At 46.3% G+C, this 23,753-nt stretch overlaps 1 protein-coding gene across 1 annotated transcript in view; it reads right to left on the bottom strand.

Annotated features, from left to right (window-relative positions):
* SEMA4B (semaphorin 4B) overlaps positions 1-23,753 on the bottom strand; it is an 87,752-nt gene that overhangs the window by 46,887 nt on the left and 17,112 nt on the right. Inside the window, exon 4 of the mRNA XM_073799858.1 lies at positions 12,129-12,284. The gene's annotated coding sequence lies outside the window, so the exon portion shown is untranslated. The remainder of the gene's footprint in view (positions 1-12,128; positions 12,285-23,753) is intronic.

Below are 23,753 nucleotides of genomic sequence, written 5' to 3'. Positions count from 1 at the left end.
ATATTTATATATGAAGGCTGGTCCTTCTTTAACTAGAAAGCTAATCTCTTCAACAGCACACTCAGCTTTGGGAAGACAAGGGTGGGAAAAAGTAGAGCCCAGATCGACTGAACAGGGCTGGTTGACGCAGGGCAGCTGTTTTGCACCTGATCCACTGCTGCATCTCACCAGGCAGCTACTGCTGGGGCCAATAAGATGCTCCTCTCTCCCAGCCCACATCACAGCTGGGGCCATGGGGTACACGAAAAACTGGTCCAGATATTGCCCTAGAAAACTCTGATAGGGACTTCCCTGGTTATCCAGTGGTTAAGACTTCTGTGCTCCCAGTGCAGGGGGCATGGGTTTGATCCCTGGTCGGGGAACAAAGATCCTGCATGCCACAGGGCATGGCCCCCCCACCACAAAAAAATTCTGATAGATGGAAAGGGACTTTCTTTTCCCATATTTCTTTGTACACCCCACCTCCAGTCCTCTAAACAACCACCCTCAAGTACTCTTTATTTCCTAGTTAGACATCACTACTTTTGTAAGCTACTGTTTGTTAAAGGTTTCATTTATACTACTACATTTCATATCTGCATTGGCCCAGGAAGCAGGCACAGGCGAGAAAACTGAGTCTTGGGTAGATCAAGCATCTTGTCTAAGGGAACTCAGCAGGTGAATAACCTCCTTGGGATTCAAAGCTAGGTCTGTCTGACTAACAAACCTGTGTTTTATTTTTAAATTACTGTAGAACTACTATGTATATCAATTAAACACGAAGGCTTGGAAGGATGCAGCTGGTTTGGGGTGGGTGGTAGACATTACCAGGGCTCACCAATATTTCCAGCTCCCTTCTTTTTCTGGATACATAGGAGAACAATACTTCCATACTGTCTGGAAGTTAGGTGTAGCCACGTGACTTGCTCTGGCCAGTGAAATGTGAGGAAAAGTGACACGTGTCCCTTCTGGGGGAGGCATTCAAGAACCAGTGTGCAGTTCTCATGCATTCTTCCCTTGCAGTGGTGAGCCCTGAAGCCTCATGTTGGGATGGTAGCATCATAAGAGTTTAATGATGACTAAGGTGCTGACTACAAAGTGCTGAAGCTATGCAAGCCACGTTGGGAATTTAAGCATGGGCAAGGAAGAAATCTTGGTTGTTTTAAGCCAGTGATGTTTAGAGGTGTTTGTTACCACATCATAACCTAGCCTATCCTGACTTCTACAAGTGGCGATGGGGAGTTTCATGTCTTAGTCTAAATTTTTCTGTAGTTTTTATGCTTTGAGAAGATATCCATTTATAATTTAAAAAATAAGGGTCATGGGACTTCCCTGGTGGTCCAGTGACTAAGACTCCATGCTCCCAATGAAGGGGGCCCGGGTTCCATCCTTGGTCAGGGAACTAGATCCCACATGCCACAACTAAGAGTTTGCATGCTGCAACTGAAAGATCCTACATGCCGCAACTAAAAGATCCTACATGCCACAACTAAAGATCTCGCATGAGCACTATTTACAATAGCCAGGACATGGAAGCAACTTAAGTGTCCATCGACAGATGAATGGATAAAGAAGATGTGGCACATATATACAATGGAATATTACTCAGCCATAAAAAGAAATGAAACTGAGTTATTTGTAGTGAGGTGGATGGACCTAGAGTCTGTCACACAGAGTGAAGTAAGCCAGAAAGAGAAAAACAAATACCGTATGCTAACACATATATATGGAATCTAAGAAAAAAAAAAAGGTTCTGAAGAACTTAGGGCTAGGACAGGAATAAAGATGCAGATGTAGAGAATGGACTTGAGGACACAGGGAGGGGGAAAGGTAAGCTGGGACGAAGTGAGAGAGTGGCATGGGCATATATACACTACTAAATGTAAAACAGATAGCTAGCGGGAAGCAGCCGCATAGCACAAGGAGATCAGCTCAGTGCTTTGTGACCACCTAGAGGGGTGGGATAGGAAGGGTGGGAGGGAGATGCAAGAGGGAGGGGATATGCGGATATATGTATGTATATAGCTGATTCACTTTGTTATACAGCAGAAACTAACACAACATTGTAAAGCAATACTCCAATAAAGATGTTAAGAAAAAAAAAAGATCTCACACGCCACAACTAAGACTGGCGCAGCCAAATAAATAAATAAATATTTTTTTAAAAAGTCATAATACACATTCACACAATTGGGAACATAATATACACCCTGCTATGCAACTTCCCTCTTATTCTTAAAACTAACCATTTCCTATGTCACTTTACCTAGGTCTACTTCATTCCTGTTTTTTTTTTTGGCCGTGCAGCAACACGCAGGATCTTAGTTCCCTAACCAGGGATCGAACCGGGGCCCCTTGCAGTGGAAGCACACAGTCTTAACCACTGGACCACCAGGGAAGTCCCTACTTCATTCTTTTTAACAGCTGCATAGTATTCTATTCTCTGAATATACCATAATGTTTTACAACTGACCACTATTGACAGACATATAGGTTGTTTTTGGTTATTCACAAAATACATGCTCTAAGCTACGGCTAGGCTGTTGCAACATTTCTGGGAAAGGGAGGACTACTATTTACTTTCCCTTTATGGTTCATATCTTGCCGTTAGTTTACAGCCTGAGCTCAGCACTCAAGAGGGCTGTGGGCACCTCCTAGAGAGAGATGAATAAGCCAAGTGTGCCTGCACCCTTCTCAGGACTTACGGATGCGGAGGCTGGTGACAGCCTGTGCGTGTGCATGTGTGAAGGCTGGGAGCTGGCCTGGGAGAGCAGGGCAGGGAGGCACGTACACATGCAACTTGGGCTGGACTGATCCTGACTCATAGGTTCAGGCAGATAAGTTAACGGCCTGGAGCTCTCTGACTGAGTTCTGACTCACTCAGACAATTATCCATAAACAAGTCCTCTCACTTCTCAGCTTTCTTCCGAGCGCCACTACACAATCTTTGGGAAGGGCTGTGACATTAATCGTTTGGAGTCTGAGAAAGATGAGAGTTGTTCAAAGAGAGTGCCAAGAGGATTATAAGTGCTGGCCTCATTCATAGGAAGATGTCTAATTACTCCTTATTACATTCGTATTTTGAATGGCCCCCAAGTAGAGGGTCCGATAGTGGCTGACACAGGTTTTCCCGCATTCCATTCCCAGAGTGATTTGACCGAAAACATTGGTCACGTGCCTATCAAGAGCTCTTCCCATTCCTTTCTCTTCAATGGCTTTTCTCAATTCCTTTTTAAGATAAAAACAGCTTTATTATTATTATTTCTGATTATAAAGGAAACACTTGCTCAGACAATACCAAAAAGCATAAAACGAGAGTGGAAATCACCCAGCAGGCCATCCCCAGAGAGGCCACTATTGACATTTTGGTTTCTTTTCTTTTCTTTTCTTTTTTAATGTTTATTTTTATTTATTTATTTATTTTTGACTGCATCGGGTCTTAGTTGCGGCACTCGGGATCTTTCGTTGCGACGCACAGGCTTCTCTCTATTTGTGGCGCATGGGCTTAGTTGTCCCATATGGAATGTGGGATCTTCGTCCCCCGACCAGGGATTGAACCCACGTCCCTTGCACTGGAAGGCAGATTCTTAACCACTGGACCACCAGGGAAGTCGCACTATTGACATTTTGAAGTACATCTTTCCAAACTGACTCTATGTTTGCCTGCACAGCCACATAGGCACATACAAATCAAGTTACCAATCAGTATAGCCCTCCTTTGGAGGAGCTGCTGTGTATTCCATCGTACGGGTGCAGCTGGAAGCCTCTCATCTCCTCCCTCTCTTGCTGCAAGATCTAGCAGAAGGCCATGGCAAGACTTTAATAAACTCTTAATGAGCTAATAAAGGCATCTAAAGATGGCCTTAGGATTTGAAGAACTCCATCTTCCGTGCAGCTGGAAGTGAATTCACATGCAGATAAGCATGGTGGGCAGGACACCCTGCTGGGAGTCAGGCCAGCTGGTTCTACAGCTGAGTTCTAGACCTGCCTTTGCCACTTTCCTGGTGGGCAAGTCCCTTTGTCTCTCTGAGCCTCATCTGCAGTTGAATATATGTGAAACTGGGTGTGACATACGACTATGCAGAGTACAAAGTACTATGTACTTATGCACTAAGCACTAGGTACTAGGTACTATTTAGAGGCACTACTGAAGAGCAGGGAAGAAACTGGGGTTTCTCAGCCAAGAAAGAGGGCAAATTTTAGAGTTTCCCTGGATATGACTTAAGGGGGTAACACATATATCATAGAGTTCTAGAAAAACTTAGAATCAACTATACTTCAATAAAAAATTTTTTTAAATAAAAAAAAAAAAAAAAGAAAAACCGAGCAGAAAAGAACCTCGGAGATCAGAGTACTACCCCCTCACACAATAATTCTGAATATCTGCGCATCTGTAACATGACTAATGGAAAAATGGGTTTGGAATGTAGGTTTTTCTCTCTTAAGGCATTCTCATGTCTGGCTTGGAGTCCTGGAAAGAGCTTCCTAAGTGTCTAGTCCTGGATCAGCACCTATGACGCATATGACCTTAGGCAAGTTCCTTAAGCCTCTGCGAGCCTCGATTTTCTCATCTATAAAACGGGGCTTCTGATCTTGCCCTACCTGTCTTACATGTAGGTGTGACATGAGGTTTAAATAAGGCACCGCGTGTGAAAGTGTTTTGGAAATCTAAAGTGACTTCACACCTGCAAAGCTGCCTCACTATAGCTCTGGTCCACTGCCCAGAGCGGAGAGGCGTGAAGGGAATGGCCACCAAGACCCTCGTTCAAAAGTGGGTCTTACAGGGACCTCCCTGGCGGTCCAGTGGTTAAGACTCTGTGCTTCCACCGCAGGGGCATAGGGTTCGATCCCTGGTTGGGGAACTAAGATCCCGCATGCCGCACACCATGGCCAAAAATTAAAAAAAAAAAAAAAAATTTAAGTGGGTCTTACAGAAGGGGCCATCTAGAGAGAGCCCCTGAGCACCAGTGATCGCTCTGGAGCTGGGGAGGCAGCAGAAGGAAAGGCAGGCAAGGCCCTTTCCTCATGGAGCTTAGAATCCCACGGAGAGACAGACAATAGAAAGGGAGACAAATAAAAACAAGGTAGCTTCAGAGAGAGGTGAGTGCTCTGAGTGAAATGAAACAGGATGAGGCTGTTAAGGAGGGATGGGGCTAGATGAGGGGGTGACCAAAGAAGGCTTCCCGGAGGAGGTGGCACCTGAGAACTAGGACGTGAGTGACAAGGACAGCCACGAGAAGACCTGGAGCACGAAGTGTTCCAGTGCAAAAGGACAGCCAGTGCAAAAGCCCCGAGGCAGGAATAAATTCCTGTTCAAGGAATTTCGAGAAGCTGGTGTTTGGAGCTGCAGGGGGAGAGGGCAGGCGGGGCAGCGGGCCAGGGCTTGCAGTGGGTTTCAGGAGAGGCTAGTGAGACATGATCTAGTTTGTGTTGAACTAAGATCAGCCTCCATTGGGTTGGAAGTTCCATCTCTTACATGCCATGTTGGGGGCCCCAAGAAATTTTTAGGGCTTTCAAGGGCCTTATCCAGGAACCAGCAAACCTCCTAAACCTACATACTAGGAAAACTGAGAGGCAGAAAGAAAGACCACTTGCCTAGGGGGCCCCACTGCTTCCTTCCTGGGGCTGGCATTCAAGCCCAGGTCTCTGATCCTGGTCCCTGAGACCCATCCTCTCCCCCCAGGGCCACCCCACCAACGGAGGATGGGAGGGGGTTCACTGAGGCCGCAGAGCTGGAAGATGGGCCCAGTGCCCCAAGGCTTCCAGCTTCAGCCGGTGAGATCCCAAGGCTGGGCTCCAGAAAGGAAGGGCATATCCCAGTTGGGCCTCGTCCTGCATCACTAGGCCCAGTGCTCAGCCCTCAGCTGGCAGTGGAGGGGGGCGGTGGTCAACTCCAGGCGCTCAGCCAGCCAAGAGCAACCTGATTGAGCAGGAAATGGGCCTGCAGCCAGAGAAAGCATCAACCAGCACCTGGAGGCTTTGTTCCCTTTATTCCCGTTGTAGGCTTTCTGAGGCACCTGCAGCTGGGCCTCAGGAGCACCAGGGCCAGGAAGGGGCTCCCACGGGATCTGGTTCTTCTGCAACAGGGAGCGGCCTGACTTGTGACCCGGAGGGAGGTCTCATGATATAATAACAACAATAGGTTCACTTACTATGTGCAAGAGACATTTCATTTAACCCTCACAACAAACCGAGGAGGCATGTACTATTATCATCTACATACTACAGATTATGAAATGGGGGCACGTGGAGATAAAGTGACCTGTGTGAGGTCACACAGTATAAGGAAGTGAAAACAGTATGGGCTTTGGAATCAATGAATCCCAGCCCTATTTGCCTCTATGACCTTCGGCAAGGCATTTAAAAATTTACAAGCCTGTCATCTTATTCTGATCTCAGAGGACTGCAGTGCCAATTAAATGATTTGAGATATGCAAAGCCTCTGGCGCGTGGCTCTCCACCCAGACAAGTCTTTCTGTCCTCCTCCCCGCTTCCCATATCTCTGTGACCTTGGCATGTTACCACCACCGAGCCTCAGTTTCCTCATCAAAGAAATAGGTACAATGACATTACGCAATAGGGCTGTTGAAATCCTGATGCTCTCCTGAGAGGCATGCCTCATCTTTTGAAAAGGCCCGATTCCTGAGACCATTCAAGGAAGGTGCCATTTTACAAAATTGCCATCTTTGCTTTCTATCAAAATAAACAAAGAAACACAAATAGAAAAACCAGTCTTAGAGCCATTCCCCATTTGAGACAAAAAGCCAGTATTACGCACACTGCTGGGCTTAGAAGGTTTTCTCAGCCACAGCAGCGGCAGCAAGACGGACAATTGTAGGCTCATGCAAAGTACCAGGGAAGATCCACCAGGGATTTCAGCCAAAAACAAGACAAAACACTAAACTCCTTTTCCTATAAATCAGCCAATATTTTTCAAGTTCTTGTTATCAGTAAATGCTTCTTACCCCCAATAACAGGGAATATACATGAAAACATAGGTACCACCATGGTTGTAGATACACATCAGGGTGGTGGTCCCAGCTCTTCCCAAGGGCCATGCCTGTTTCTCTCAATCATCTTTTGGGGGATAAACTGCTCTTTCTCTGGTCCAACTCAGCCATTCATGTAAGGGCTGCCAATCAGTCTACATCACTGCCCCTGGTCACAGTGATTGGTCCAGGAGAAGGGTATGTGATCCAGAAAAACAAGGCTATCAGAGCTTTTACCAGGATTTCAAAATTGGAGCTGGAGAGGAAAATCCTGTTCCTCTTGGACTGGTGAGCTCGAAGGATATAAATCCGGACTAACGACAGCGATTTTCTGGATGCAGAAAGCCTGTTTGCAAAAAACAGGGGATGAAGACCTCAAAGAGAGAAGCCATGATGAGTAGCAGGGTGTCCTGACATGATAATCTCAGATTCCTGTCGTCCCTAAGGCAGGCTCAACCCTTCCTGCCCATCTGCTGGTGGTGTGTTTCAATGAGCCAATAAGCTCCTTCCCATACATTGGGAGTTAAGAGCCCTGCCTAACCCAGCCACCAAGCATTGTGTGGTAATAAACACAGCAGTTCAGTAGGAGAGATGTCACAGGCAGGACTTGATGACTTGCCAAGTGAAAGTTTTAGGCAACCTGGGCTGTGACGGCAGAGACAAACAATATTACCTGATTCATTCAAATCAACAAACATTCACTGAGCCCCTAGCCAGGGACAGTATTAGGCATTCAGGATATAACAGTGAATGGGACAGACTAAGTACTTTCCCTCACTTTGGAGTAATCAGAAGGGACTTCCTGGAGCTGGGGAGGTTGTAGGAAGTCACTGAGGGATGGTAAAATCTGGCCAGGCAGAGAGTGAGGGGGAGAAAAGCATGAATAAAGATATGGAGGCATAAGACTCTTGTCCGTGAAGGCGCATTGTCTTGTATCTCCATGGTGCCTGGCTACAGCGGGCACTCAGTACGTTTTGTTTTTTGTTTGTTTGTTTTAATAAATTTATTTAGTTTTGGCTGCGTTGGGTCTTTGTTGCTGCGCGTGGGGTTTCTCTAGGTGCGAACGGGGGCTACTCTTCACTCCAGTGCATGGACTTCTCAATGCGGTAGCTTCTCTTGTTGTGGAACACAGGCTCTAGGCGTGCGGGCTTCAGTAGTTGTGGCATGCAGGCTCAGTAGTTGTGGCTCACGGGCTTAGTTGCTCAGCGGGACCTTCCCAGACCAGGACTCGAATCCATGTCCCCTACATTGGCAGGCAGATTCTTAACCACTGAGCCACCAGGGAAGTCCTGTTTTTTTTTTTTTTAAATAGGAATAAATGAGGTAATACATGTAAAGATCCTATCTTTTTTTTAAAAAAATTATTTTATTTATTTTCTTTATGCTTTTGGCTGTGTCGGGTCTTAGCTGTGGCACACGGGGTCTTCACTGAGGCATGCAGGATCTTTTCGGGCTTCTCTCTAGTTGTGGCGTGCAGGCTTTCTCTCTCTAGTTGTGGTGCATGGGCTCCAGAGTGCGTGGGCTCTGTAGTTGTGTTGTGCAGGCTTAGTTGCCCCATGGCATGTGGGATCTTAGTTCCCCGACCAGGGATCGAACCCACGTCCCCTGCATTGGAAGGCAGATTCTTTACCAATGGACCACCAGGGAAGTCCCTGTTTTTGTTTTTAATATTTATTTATTTATTTGGCTGCACCAGGTCTTAGTTGCGGCACGTGGGATCTCTTTTTTTTTTGAGTTGCGGCATGCGGGATCTAGTTCCCTGACCAGGGATGGAACCTGGGTCCCCTGCATTGGGAGCGCGGAGTCTTAACTACTGGACCACCAGGGAAGTTCCTCAATACATGTTTATTGCATGGTATGCATAAGTGAATGAATACGTGAGTGAAGTAAAGTGCAAGTCATTTGGGGGAAGAGCAGGTCATTCAGCTTGGCAGGAGAAGAGCTACTTTTAGAGAAGGCAATGTTGAGGAAGGCAGATTGAAGCCAGACCGCAGAGGACCTTGCTGAAAAGTGTGGACTTGGCCTGGGCCACACCACACAGTCCCAATTCTGGCAGGGCTCGTAGGAGCTGGTCAGGCAGGACAGTGGATCTCACAGGCCCCGTGGGGCCCCCACCTCTGTTGTGGTTGCCACACGCATGCTCTCTCAGCCTCGCCAGCCAGGCTCTGCTCAACACCCTAACCAGCAACCCAACTACCCAAGGTCATGCCCCAGACACCACCGCCCTTCTGGCTCCTGGGTGAAGCTGCCAGCACATCACTCCTGCCCAGTCTGTAATTTAAACATGATCTCCTCCCAGCCTGACTGCTCGTCGCCTTCCGCACCCCAGATGTACCCGCTGCAGGAGCTGCCCAAAAAGGAGAAGAGGTCTGGTGTCCATTGAGCCCCTGAACTGGGCTACAGGGAGGGGCTTGAAGTCCCAGCTAGGCTGAGTCTGGGCACAGCTGGGGTCACCATAGTCGGCTCCTGAGCTCAGAACTAGGGAGACCATGCCCCCTCGTGGCCAGGAGACAGTCAGCACCTTGGTCTTCCCGGACTACGACATATTTACACTTTTACTTTACTTTAGGGAAGTTTTAAAAAAGGAAATACATTTCTGAAAAGCTGAGAACACAAATCACATAAGTTAGGTTGACATCTCAAGGAAACTCATAGTAAGACTTCTAGAAAAAGCTATTTCAGATTTTCCAACGCCAAAGCAAATTTTTCTGACTCTAATTTCTTTTACGTTTATCTGCTAAAGCAGGAGGATGGGATGTCTGAAAATTGTTGTTTTAGGTATTTTCCAGTTCTGTGAAGAGTCTTCCCAGGTTAATATGTTCCGTGAGGTTATGGAACATGCCTTCCACTTCTTTTGTGATTCTCACAGCCCTGTCGGGGCAAGTGGATACCTCATTCATAAAATAATCTGTGAGAGTAAAGAGCTCCTCTCTACACATTTCTCAGCTTTGAAAACTCAGCTTTTCACCTGCATAGTGTTTGTCTGCAATGGGGGCAAACCTCTGAGCATTGGTGATATTACCTTATTTACAAGCATTTTTGTCTACAATACGTAATGCCCTGTATTAGGTGCTCATTGTTATTGCTGGTGGTAGTGTTTGTGGAGGAGGAGAATGGAGATTGAAAAAAAAACTACAAGACAGATCCTGATCTCAGGGGCTGTATCCACCTTAGACAGGATATACACACATGACACAACTTGCAAACAATCACAAATTAACAGCAGGGTATAAACTAAACATAAATGTGCTGAGAGCAGTAATCAGAGTGGGTGGAAGGCTGATGGCAGGACACTTGCTGGAAATATGGTCTGAGAGGAGTCTGGAAGAATGCCAGGCCCGAAGACTGAGGCCTTCTGGGACTGAATATTTGTCAAGAAGGAGGCCAGCATCTACACAACTTTGGAGATACAACCATTATGCCTCCAAGGCATGGTGGCCTACCTGGCACCTCCTCTCACTGTTCCATCCTTGCCAAAGACCCCATACTCCTTCCCACCCTCCTGCTCCTATCATTGGGCTGCCATATGGTCAAACATGAACCACTACCAGGGATACCTGGCCCACATGTACACCTCTTACTGCCTCTAGCCAACCCAAGGCTATTCCTAGGGGCATCAGAATACCCCTTGCCAGTACAACCTCGGTGAGGTTCTACTGATTATGCCTTTGTCCTGCCTCCGTCCTAGAAGGGAGCCAACCAAGTTCTTTGGATCCCCAGAGTCATGAAGTCTCCCAATCCCAGAAGCCAGGTATTCTCATGGCAGTGAATACTTGGGCAGGACTGATGCAGGCCTATACATGGATGGGGCTGTAGTACACTACAGGTGGTAGCCATGCACTCTGACTGTGAATAGCCTGGAAGTTTGTTCCAGTCATTGGGTTCAGTATAGAGGTCAGGGGTTATGAAATGCAATACATGAAGTGGTGTAGCTTGAGGGCAGGAGTCAACTGTTTTAACCACATCTCAGACCAGGAAGGTCATTAGTGAGGAATATTGGGTGCGAGAGGATTGAGAGATTCCACTGGGTCTGTCCATTCTTCACTAGTAATTTTTCAAAAGACAAAGCAAATGCTAATTGATTCATTTTAGTTGGGTATAGAATTGCCACACAGTTTGGAAATCCTCAGGAACTAGAAAGTTGCTCAGTGAATAAGAAATTCAAATAAAGACAATCAGATGAACCAAACAGCTGAAGACATCAGATCAAGAAAGCCCAAGGCAGTCATCTTATCACCCCAAGTTCCAACTTTTTAGGATCATCTCTACATTGGAATCCACCAGGCCTTTTTTTTTTTTTTTTTTTTTTTTTGCGGTACGTGAGCCTCTCACTGTTGTGGCCTCTTCCGTTGCGGAGCACAGACTCCGGATGCGCAGGCTCAGCGGCCATGGCTCACGGGCCCAGCCGCTCCGCGGCATGTGGGATCCTCCCAGACCGGGGCATGCACCCGCGTCCCCTGCATCGGCAGGCGGACTCTCAACCACTGCGCCACCAGGGAAGTCCCTCCACCAGGCCTTTTAAGCACTCAGGCTGCAGCCCCCTCTCATGACCGTAAGGATTGTATATTACCCTAGGCAGTTGCCCACCCACCGCTTTTGGAACAGCTTGTGGCCCTTTCTCTGGGGGGGGATTTTGCTGTCATTGATGCCCTCAGCATTTGGACCTGTACCTGTTTGGATTTGGCCAGTCCCTGAATGACCCAATTAGACTCTGTGATCTGGCTTCTGGACAGAACAACTTTGCTCCTGGGCTCAGGGTGGGGGGCAGGGCATCATTTGGGATAGTTTTGGCTCTAGGTAACAGAAACCCTACTCAAGCTGGTTTAATCAGTGAGGACATTTATTGTGTCATTTAATAGGAAGTCCCACGAGAGGGTGGTTTCCAGGTAAGCTAATACAGCATCTCAGTGAGGACATAAAGACCCCAGTTCATGTGTTCCTTTGTTCACTCCTTCCCTGACACAGGAGATTGTGCCATTTTGCCCTTCATGCATGAGAGTCCCTGCTTCCTCACAGCCCTACCAACAGAATGTATTGTCAAACATTTGGATTTTTGCCAATCTGATAGGTGAAAAGTGGTATAACAGTCTTATTTCAATTTTAATTGCTCTTACTGTGAGTTAAGTTGAGCATTTTTTCCTGTGCTTAAGGGCTACTTACTTGTTTTTCCTTTTCTGTGAACTTTGTCTTCACCTACTTTTCTCACTTTCCATTTGGGTTGTTGACCTTGGATGCAGGGTTTTTTCCATCTCTCTGCTCTGGCCTTTTGAGTGCTTGCTTCCTGCTCAGGCTGGAACCAAGATGGCAGCAGCAGTTCTAGACATTGAGATGTTCAGAAATTAGGTTTGTCACTTTCTGTTTGTAGCTAACCCAGTTCCACTTTCCAACCCCCTTCTCCCTTTCCTGTTTCTTCTTTATTTTTGTTTGTTTTTTTGGTCTCGCGGTGCAGCTTGTGGGATCTTAGTTCCCTGACCAGGGATCGAACCCCGGCCCCCTGCAGTGGAAGCACCGAGTCCTAACCACTGCACCACCAGGGAATTCCCATCCTGTTTCTTCTTTGGACAAGAAGGGCTAAAAACTGACTTTCCCAGTTTGCTTTGCAGTGAGGAGCAGCCATGGGACATAGTCCTGCCCAATGAGACGAAAGTGGGAGAGTACGAGGAAATTTCTGGGAAAGATTTGGTCAGAAAAAGCACAGGTGTCACTGGCATAGCCCCTTTCTTCCTGCCTTAACATGAACAGAATGGCTGGAGTGGCAGCCTTCTTGACACCGTAAATGAAAGACAAAGACAGTCACAGAGATGTTGATCCTAATATTATTGGAGCCACTAAACCAACACCAGGAACCACCTACCTCCAGAGTTTGTACACAGCTTATTAAATATCTTCACTCTTAAATTATTATTTGTCAGGGTGTGGGTGGTGGGGGGTGTGTTCTCTTACTTGCTGATGAACACATTCCTAACTGGTACACTGTGGCTTTCTCTTAAGAGGGAGAAAACTTCCCAGAAGTCACCCTCCCCCTTTCCCTGGACCTCCCCTCAGGACATTGGTCAGATTGGGTCACATGTCCTTTCCTGAACCAATCACCTCAAGGGGCATAGGATTCTCCTTAGGCCAATGGGGTCATTCCTGGGGTGGGGGCAACGTTCACTGAGGCATATGGATACAGGGAAGAGAGGTGGAAACCAGAGGCAGGAGGATGGTGGCATTTTTAGAAAGGAAGGGGTGAGAAATGGCTGCTGAGTGGACAGGCAGTGGGGTCTCCTGCAGTGAGTGAAAGAGTAGCCTCAGCTCGGGGCTGCGCCTGGGGGAGTGACTTGTGTCTCACCTGCATGGACACGCTGTCCAGTCACACTGGTCTAGGGCATTGCAGGCTCTACCTGAGTGCAGAGATTTGTGACCTGTCTCACCTGTTGGGCAGCAAAGTCCTGTAAACTACGAATGCATAGCTACATGAGCTACATATACGTCTCTCAATGAGGTCAAAGAAGTGGTTGTATTTCCTTAAAACAAAAACAAATTTTCCTTAATAAACGAATAGATTATACCAGTTTATAAACTCCATGAGGGCAGGGGTGTGTCTTTTTTGGTTTCTGCTGTACCCCAATCCCTAGCAATTGATTAAAAATGTTGAACAGGACAGAGGCTTTTTTTTTGGCCGCACCTCGCAGCATGCACCCCCTGCAGTGGAAGCTTGGAGTCTTAACCACTGGACCCCCATGGAAGTCCCCAGAGCTTTTCAACACAGACCTTGACATCAATCAGTCCACTGATTTGGGGCCTCTGATAATTCAATCTGCTACCGTCCGACTGATTTATACTGGTATCTACCCTGTACTTCTCCCTCTCCACTACAGGACTACAACAAGAAGTCTATTTGGAGACCTGCTGAACCCAAGGATATGTGCATCTAGCATTTCAAGCCAAGGGTGCTGTGGAGCTGAGGCTGGTGAACCCATTCTGGCTCTCAGGAATCATTGCTTCCTTTTCTGGGGCTTGCCAAATCACCTCTTTATTCCTGCTCAGCCCTCTGACTCAATGTTTGAAGTCTCCACGTTCTTTCCTTTTAACATCGGGAATGGCCTTTTGACCCTCTCCAACCTTCCAGCTCATTTTCTGTTGTAATATCTCAAAAACCACAGGCAGTGACTCAGAGTCCCATTGCCCAGTGATGGGGATATAATGAGTCCAGGCCAAAGAACATTATTTCAAGGAGCCAGGAGCTCATTTACAAACTCTCTAACCCACCTTGGACTAGCTAAGAGCTAGTTCCTCCCCGACGGTACTCACTCACACACACACTTCTCCTCCAGGTCTGAAAGGCAAAGGCCCCATTGCCTGATGAGTTCCCACCTTCCAGCATTCCGCCCCCAGCATCTAGCAGCAGGCCTGCTCTTTCTTTCATCTCCTTGCTCTGAAGAGAACTAAAAGCTCCTTTTCATTGTTCTCCCTGGCAGTATTCTATTACAGTTGTTTATTTCCTCCATTATAAAAAGTAATATAAACTCATTTAGGAAGATGTAGAAAATCCAGCTAAGTAGGAAGAAGGAGTAAGGAAAAATAATATACTGCCCCCTATACCTAAGGTCAAGCACAGTCAACATTTCAGTGCCAGAAACTAACACAACATTGTACATCAACTATACTCCAATAAAAATTAAAAAAAAAAAATCCCAGTCACACCCTTAAAAACAAAACATTTCAGTGCCTTACGGAAGCTATTCCGACAGGTCTCCCTTATCCTCATATGCCTTCTTTATACAATTTCCTTTTAAATCTAAGCTCTAATGATGAACAGTTTGTATACCTCCTACAATACCATTATAGAATCATTGTGCATGCGAACAAAGATTTAACCCACAGCACCCTCCAGCACAAGGGATGTTTTCTCCAGGAACAGGTGACCGTGTAGAACATGGCATGACCAGGTAGGGATGCTCAGATAAGGCCATTCCTGGCAGCAGCTTGTAGAAGCCCAGAAAAGGTGTGAGATGTGCCCCTCATTATTACAGTCGTGCTCTTTGGGGAGGAGGGGGTAGAAGTGGAGACAAAGGGGTAGGCTTTCACTTTATATACTTTACAAAAAACTACGAAAAAGAATGATCTTTGCAGAGATTATTACCTTAGTGTCTTAATCTCTGGAAATGTTATATGGTGAACATATGTTGCTTTGGTAATCACAGAAATATAACACATGTGTTATGGGCTGAATAGTGTCCCTCAAATCTGTATGTTGAAGTCCTAACCCCCCGTACCTCAGAATGTGTCTGTATTTGGAGACAGGGCTTTTAAAGAGGTAATTAAGTGAAAATGAGGTCATTAGGGTGAGCCCTAATCCAATATGACTGGTGTCCTTATAAGAAGAGGAGATTAGGACACAGATGCTCATAGAGGGAAGCCCAGGGAGAAAATGGCCATCTGCAAACCCAGAAGCCTCAGGAGGAGCCAACCCTGCCAACACCTTGATCTTGGACTTCTAGCCTCCAGAACCATAAGAAAATAAATTTCTGTTGTTTAAGCCACCCAGTCTCTGGCACTTTGATATGGCAATAATACAAGCTCTTGGCTTTTCAAATTTTCACACTGAAGGTTATCACTGGTCATGAGAAACGCACAGGTTCAGGAATTACTTTTTTTTTTTTTGGCTGTGCTGCACAGCATGTGGGATCGTATTTCCTTGACTAGGGATCAAACCTATGCCCCCTGCAGTAGAAGCGCAGAGTCTTAACCACTGGACTTCCAGGAAAGTCCCTCCTTTGAACTTTTCAAAGCGGATTTAAACTTCAGTGTGGGATGCAGGTAGCCACACCCTTTCCTTCCCTGGAATGCACTGCAGTGTGAGGTGATGTCTCCCAAGTTTTCGCTCCACGTAGGTTCAGATCCCACTGGCACCACCTACAGGGCAAGACCATTTAGGCTCTCTTATCCTCAGTTCCCACTCTGTAAAGCAGAGAGAATAAGAGCAGGCAGCCTTTTTCTTTAAGTCCTAAGGGAGATGAGACACGTAATGGTGACAGCACAGCACAGCGGTTAGGAGACCAGATCCCCAGCCCACACTTGCTGAGCTTGGTGGTTCAGGTCCTGGCTCAGCCACCTTCCTCCTGGGTGGCCTTGGGCAAAGTGCTTCTGCCCTCTGTAAAATGAGGATTACAAAAGCATGATGATGGGGACTCAGTGCATTAATGTATCTAAAGTACATATATTGAGAATTAATATATCTAAACTACTCTGTCTAGTAGAGTAGTTTACTCTACTAGACAGCTGCATCAGCCAGCTGCACCCGTTGAGCACTTGAAATGTGGCTCCTTCAAACTGCAATGTGCCGTTAAGTGTAAATTCACGTCGGATTTTGAAGACTTAATAAGAAAAGAGAGTGTGAAACATCTCACTGATAGTTAATATTTTGCATCTTTTAGATTAAATAGAATATATTTTACAGTTAATTTCACTTAAAAAAAACTTTTTAAAATACAGAGCAGTTACTAATTTTCCCCTTGGGTATCACCCATGTGTACATTAGGTATACATATTACTAATTTCTGTTTGTATTTCTTATTTATTTATTTATTTATTTTTGGTTGCATCAGGTCTTAGTTGCGGCAGGCAGGCTCCTTAGTTGCGGCTCGCTGGCTACTTAGTTGTGGCATGTGAACTCTTAGTTGCAGCATGCATGTGGGATCTAGTTCCCTGACCAGGGATTGAACCCAGGCCCCCTTGCATTGAGAGTGTGCAGTCTTATCCAGTGCCACCAGGGAAGTCCCCTGTTTGTATTTCTTAAACAGTAAATAAAATAAAATGCAACTACTAGAATATTTTAAATTATATATGTGCTGGCACTGTATGCTTATTAGACAGCTGGCTTAAAACAGGGCCTGCCTGGCATGTAGCAGGAGTAACTGAAGCTACTATCAGTGTTTAGCGCCTGGCACTTGGTAAGCACTTATCAAGTGGCGGTTTTTGTTCTGAAGACTTCTCAGGGGCCCTCTCCTGCTTCTGCTTTGGAGATCTATGCCTGGAAATGCATTGTCTGTTTCCCTGCAGGATTTTGTCATATTCACCCATTGGGAGAGCTCCCGGTCTTTCCTTTAATCTTTGCCACCCCCAAGACCTCTCCAGGGATGTCTACACACATGGGCGCACACACACACACAGACACAGACATACACACACATGCAGGTGTAGACTTTCTCGAGGTCCAGTCCTCCATCACCTCCTGTCACCCCTGCAACTGTGGTCCCCAAGCACCTCTGCATCCTGCACTGAGTTCACCTGGCCTGGGTTTGGGGATCCCTTTTTGCCATCATCATTCTCTGCTTTCTCCTCAGGCCCTGAACTTCTGAGGCTTGATCTGTGATGCTCAGACAGATGGAATGTTGCCAGCAGGGGCTGTTAGCAGGCTGCCAAGAGGCTGCCCAGAGCAGCTTTTACTCTGACAAATTCACTCCTGGGGTCCCCAGGTCTACCCACGTCCTGGCAGCTGGTGGAGAGAAGATGGAGTCTCAGCTGTGGACTTGGATGACTCAGTTTCTCAGGAGGCCACGTTTTCAATGCATTTAGCAGGGTGAGAACAGTTTTTGTTTTGGAGAATATCTGGATCAGCCACTTTGGCTGAGGAAGGGGAGGTGCCAGGGCATGGTTAAACGCATGAGGAGCTAAACAGCTTTACAGGGGTCGTTAACAAGAACTTGGGGAAAGGGACCCCCAAAAGAGAGAAGACAGGGGAGAAGGTCAGGAAAATGAAAAGGGGCCAGAACACAATAGCAGGAGCCTCAGCCTAGGAGTTATGTGTCTAGTGAGAAATTCCCAGTGGCAGGGACAGAATGGCAGTGGGAAGGGACTTTTTAAAAAAATTGTGGTAAAATACACATAACATAAAATTTACCATCTTAACCATTTCTAGGTGTACATCCTCCTTGTTTTGTAACCATCACCACCATCCATCTCCAGAATTCTTTTCATCTTCCCAAACCAAAACTCTGTACCCATTAAACAATAACTTTCCATTCCCCCAGCCCCCGCAACTGCCATTCTATTTCCTGTCTATGAATTTGACTACGCTAGGTACCCCATATAAGTGGAAACATACTGTATTATGGCTTATTTCACTTAGCATAATGTCCTCAAGGTTAATCCATGTTGTAGCATGTGTCAGAATTTTCTTTCTTTTTAAGGCTGAATAGGGCTTCCCTGGTGGTGCAGTGGTTGAGAGTCCGCCTGCCGATGCAGGGGACACGGGTTCTTGCCCCGGTCCGGGAAGATCCCACATGCCGCGGAGCGGCTGGGCCCGTGAGCCATGACCGCTGAGCCTGCGCGTCCGGAGCCTGTGCTCCGCAACGGGGGAGGCCACAACAGTGAGAGGCCCGCATACCAAAAAAAAAAAAAAAAGGCTGAAAAACATTCCCTTGTATGTATAACCACATTTTGTTTATCCATTCACCCATTAGTAGACACTTGGGTTGCTTCCATCTTTTGGCTGTTGTGATTAATGCTGCCATGAACATGGGTATATAAATATCTCTTTCAAACACTGCTTTCAATTCTTTTAGGTATCCATCTAGAAGCAGAATTGCTGGGTCATATGGTAATTCTATTTTTATTTTTTGAGGAACTGCCATGCTATTTTCAACAGTGCCTGTACCATTTTACATTCTCACCAACAGTGCATAAAAGTTCCAATTTCTGAAAAGACAACCTATAGAATGGGAGAAAATATTTGCAAATGATATGACTGATAAGGATTAATATCAAAAATATATAAACAACTCATACAACTCAACATAAAAAAAAAACAACCTGATTGAAAAACGGGTGGAAGACCTGAATAGACATTTTTCCAAAGAAGACATACAGATGATCAACACGCACATGAAAAGATGTTCAGCATCGTTAATCATTAGAGAAATGCAAATTAAAACCACAATGAGATATCACCTCACACCTGTTAGAATGGCATCTCCATATCAGGATGTGGAGAAAAGAGAATCCTCATATGCTGTTGGTGGGAATGTAAATTGGTATAGTCACTGTGGAAAACAGTATGAAGGTTTCTCGAAAAACTAAAAACAGAACTACCATATGACCCAGCAATTCCATTCCTAGGTATATATCCTAAAAAATGAAAACACTAATTTGAAAAAGTACATGCACCCCAATGTTCATGGCAGCACTATTTACAATTGCCAAGATATGGAAGCAACCCAGGTGTCCATCAACAGATGAATGGATAAAGAAGATGTAGCATATATATACGATGGAATATTACTCAGCCATAAAGAATGAGAATTTGCCATTTGCAACAACATGGGTGGACCTATAGGATATTACGCTAAGTGAAATAAGTCAGAGAAAGACAAATACTATATGATATCATTTATATGTGTAATCTAAAAAATTAAACAAACTAGTGAATATAACAAAAAGAAACAGACTCACAGATATAGAGAATAATCTAGTGCTTACCAATGGGAAGTGGGGGGCAAGATAGGGGTAGAGAATTAAGAGGCACAAACTACTATGTATAAAATAAATAAGCTACAAGACTATGGCCAATATTCTGAAATAACTATAAATGGAATATAACCTTTAAAAATTGTGAATCACTGTTGTACACCTGAAACTTATATAATACTGTACATCAACTAATACCTCAATAAACAAAAAAGAGTTCTGGGAATTCCCTGGCAGTCCAGTGGTTAGGGCTTGGCGCTTTCACTGCTGTGGCCCAGGTTCATCCCTGGTCAGGAGCTAAGATCCTGCAAGCCATGCGGTGCACCCAAAAGAAGAAAAAAAAGAGTTCCAATTTCTCTACATCCAAACCCACATTTTTTTTTCTTCTTTTTTTAATAGTAGCCATCCTAATGTGTGTTAAGTGGTATTAATTTGTATTTTCCGAGTGATTAGAGATGTTGATCAACTTTTTAATGTGCTTACTGGCCTTTTACATACTACCTTTGGAAAAATGTCTATTCAAGTCGTTTGCGCCCCCACCCCTTTCTTTTGTGGTTGAAACCTTTTTAAAAAAAATAATTAATTAATTTATTTTTGGCTACGTTGGGTCTTTGTTGCTGCTCGTGGGCTTTCTTTAGTTGTGGTGAGCACGGGGATACTCTTCATTGCGGTCCTTGGGCTTCTCATTGTGGTGGCTTCTCCTGTTGTGGAGCACGGGCTCTAGGTGCGAGGGCTTCAGTAGCTGTGGTGCATAGGCTTCAGTAGTTTTGGCATGTGGGTTCAGTAGTTGTGGCTTGCGGGCTCTAGAGCACAGGCACAGTAGTTATGGCATATGGGCTTAGTTGCTCCACGGCATGTGGGATCTTCCCGGACCAGGGATCAAACCCATGTCCCCTACATTGGGAGGTGGATTCTTAACCACTGTGCCACCAGGGAAGTCCCACCTTTGCCCATTTTTTAATCAGATGTTTGTTTTTCTGTTGTTGAGTTGTATGTTTTTTTTTTTTTTTTTTTTTTGCGGTACGCGGGCCTCTCACTGTTGTGCCTCTCCTGTTGTGGAGCACAGGCTCTGGACGCGCAGGCTCAGCAGCCATGGCTCACGGGCCCAGCCGCTCCGCGGCATGTGGGATCCTCCCGAACCGGGGCACAAACCCGTGTCCCCTGCATCGGCAGGCGGACTCTCAACCACTGCGCCACCAGGGAAGCCCTTAACATCTTTATTGGAGTATAACTGCTTTACGATGGTGTGTTAGTTTCTGCTGTATAACAAAGTGAATCAGCTATACGTACACATATATCCCCATATCTCCTCCCTCTTGCCTCTCCCTCCCACCCTCCCTACCCCACCCCTCTAGGTGGTCACCAAGCACCGTTCTGATCTCCCTGTGCTATGCGGTTGCTTCCCACTAGCTATCTATTTTACATTGATAGTGTATATAAGTCCATGCCACTCTCTCATTTCATCCCAACTTACCTACCCTTCCCCCGCCCCATGTCCTCAAGTCCATTCTTCACGTCTGCATCTTTATTTCCACTGTTTCTTTGTTTGATGGTTGGTTGGTTGTTTTTTTTCTGGGAATCCCCAGCAACACCCGAACTATTGTTCCGTTTCAGAGAGGTCTGCTGGGATCCCATGACCAATTAACCATTTTCTCAAGTTTATCAAGGTGTTTTTCTACCTCCTCTTTTACAGTTTAACTCCCTCTCTCCCTCTCTCTGTCTCTGTATCTCCTCTCACTACTTGAACTGTGGGCAAACACTTTCCTCTTGGTCCCCTAAGAATCACTCTGACCTGGCCCCAAGCCCTTTGTTTGGATATCTCAAACTCGGTGATCAAACCCAAATCCACTCCAGCAGCAGACTCCACCGGGAGACCAGCTCTTCACCTCCTGGGTCTTCCCATTCCCAAGTCCCAAACAGTTAGGCTACCATATTGATTGTCTTCTTGTCTTTTTTTTTTAAGATAACATTTTTAAAAAATATTTTATTTTATTTATTTATTTTTGGCTGTGCCGCTGGGCATCCGTGATCCTAGTTCCCTGACCAGGGATCGAACCCGTGCCCCCCTGCAGTGGAAGTGCGGAGTCTTAACCACTGGACCACCAGGGAAGTCACTGGTTTCTTGTCTTAGATTCCAGGGCATGCAAAGATGTTGTCCTGGCCTTGTCCAGGGAGGCCCTTAGTCTCTGCAGATTCAGTGGGGGAGGGGAGGAACCTGCGAGAGGCCAAGGCTTCCCAAGCACACGCCATACTCACTGATGCTCAGCTCCGCAGGCCCCCACGGCCCCCCTCCTTCCCTGGCTTGAAGATTCTCTTCCCACCCCACATTTCCTTCCCTCCTGGCCCCAGGGCAGACCTATTCATTAGCCACCTGCAGCAATACAATTCCTTCTTCCTCTTCCCCTGTGTGGCATGTTTCTACGGTTGGAGCACCTCAGAGATTCCCACGGAGATCAGCCTTCTGGAGGCGGAGGAGAGGGCATATGGCCACCGCTGTCCCAGCCAGACCGCAGCGGGGTACTCAGGGGGCGTCCTTCCCTTCCACCCCAAACGTGGCTGTCAGATGTTCTGGAAACAAGGGTGCTCACTGCTGAGGTCCCTGGAGGTTGCTAAGGGTACCTTGAGGTTGTCTCTATCCCATGGGTTCGACCCAGGACTTCAGAAGCTGTCCAGACCATGAAGTCCAGCAGTGCAGATACAGAGCAGCCCTTTTGTTCCCAAACTGCTCTGTGGGGTCAATGTGAGTGACAGTAATTGGGAGAGGCTCGTCAGAGGGAGCCTCAGAGGAAACCAGAGGAACCACCCCTCTGTCCCAGTGGCTGTCCCCCCGACTGTCAGACCTGGAAGGACCAGGTCCTGCTGACACACCTCCACCTTCCACTGGCTACCCTCTTTAGAATTTTCTGCAAGCCATTATCCACACACCACCAGAATGCTCTTTTTATATTTAGCCTCACTTAAAAGCTTTCAATAGGGACTTCCCTGGTGGTCCAGTGGTTAAGACTCCGTGCTCCCAATGCAGGGGGCCCGGGTTCAATCCCTGGTCAGGGAACTAGATTCCGCATGCTGCGATGAAGATCCTGCATGCCACAACTAAGACCCGGCACAGCCAAATAAATAAATATTGAAGAAAAAAAAAAAGCTTTCAATAGCCTCCCACCAATCCTGGAATAATGGTGTCCTTACCAGGCCTTCAAGGCCCAATGTGAACCCGTCCCTGCCTGTTCCTCTGAACTCACCACCCATCCCTCTCCCCTAGCTCACCATACGCCAGACACACTGATCTTCTCCTGGTCCCAGCATTCCAAGACCGTTTCAGCCTCAGGGCCTTTGCACTTGCTGTTCCTTCTGATCAGAATGCTCTTCGCACAGATCCTTGTCATTTGGTTTGAGGCTCAGAAGTCAACCTCTCCTGACTACTTCAGTCCAGAGTAGCCTCCCCTTCCTTATGCTTTATCTCCTCATACTATTTTATTTTCTTCTCCACACATACCCCTTTCTGAAGCTTAAGCTTCAGGATCCCTCACTCACATAGGCCCCTTCCAAGGGGTCTACCTAATTTTGTATTATTTTCTTAAAAAGAATCCCCTGCCCAGCCAACCCAACTGTGTAAGCTTCAGGCCCCACAAAATCTAGATTCATCTGTATCTAGAGCAAAGGACCAGGCTGTATTTGGTACATCCTGTGCCTGCCGCTGCCAGGAAGACAAACTCAGCATTCATCCTGTCAGGCTATTTCAACACACCCTTGGCCTCTCTGATCTCTTCAGGTCTGGGTGCCAAGAGGAAACTTTGCCCAGGAATCTTGGTAACTGCCCTGCTCACTGTACCCTGAATTCAAGGTTGGGGTGGGGGGCAGAGTGGGAGTGGTATGGGGGAGGGGATGGGGGTGTCCAAACTCCAAGAGTTGTTGTTTGTGCTTCTCCCTTCTGGACACCCTTGCCTTGACTCCCCCAAATAGACATAAACTTTCTCAATCGGCAAGCATACCACCCTCAACTATTCACCCAGGAGACTGAAAAACTTAGACTTCCGTAGAATCTTTCATCTCTTTCCTTTCTGAGATTTTTGCAAAGGTAATCCTAATGTCTATCACTGATTCCACTTCTTACCATCTTGGGCATATATTTAGTGCACAGGTCTTAACTCTCCCTCTGACTTGCCCCCGGCAGACCTGGCTAATTGATCACAGAACTTTTCCAGGTGGGCCTTCTGTGTAACCACCACCAATTGATCAGAGAGGAAATCTAATTATCTCCTAATGAAACTCAGGTTTAAATGACTGAAGAGGTAAATCTGGTTCAAAGGAAAAGGGCTAATGCTTCTGATGAATTCC

Source organism: Tursiops truncatus, chromosome 2 (assembly GCF_011762595.2).
Source record: "Tursiops truncatus isolate mTurTru1 chromosome 2, mTurTru1.mat.Y, whole genome shotgun sequence".
Taxonomy (NCBI): domain Eukaryota; kingdom Metazoa; phylum Chordata; class Mammalia; order Artiodactyla; family Delphinidae; genus Tursiops; species Tursiops truncatus.
The sequence above is the reverse complement of the archived record's forward strand: the minus strand, read 5'-3'. Positions and strand labels throughout refer to the sequence as shown.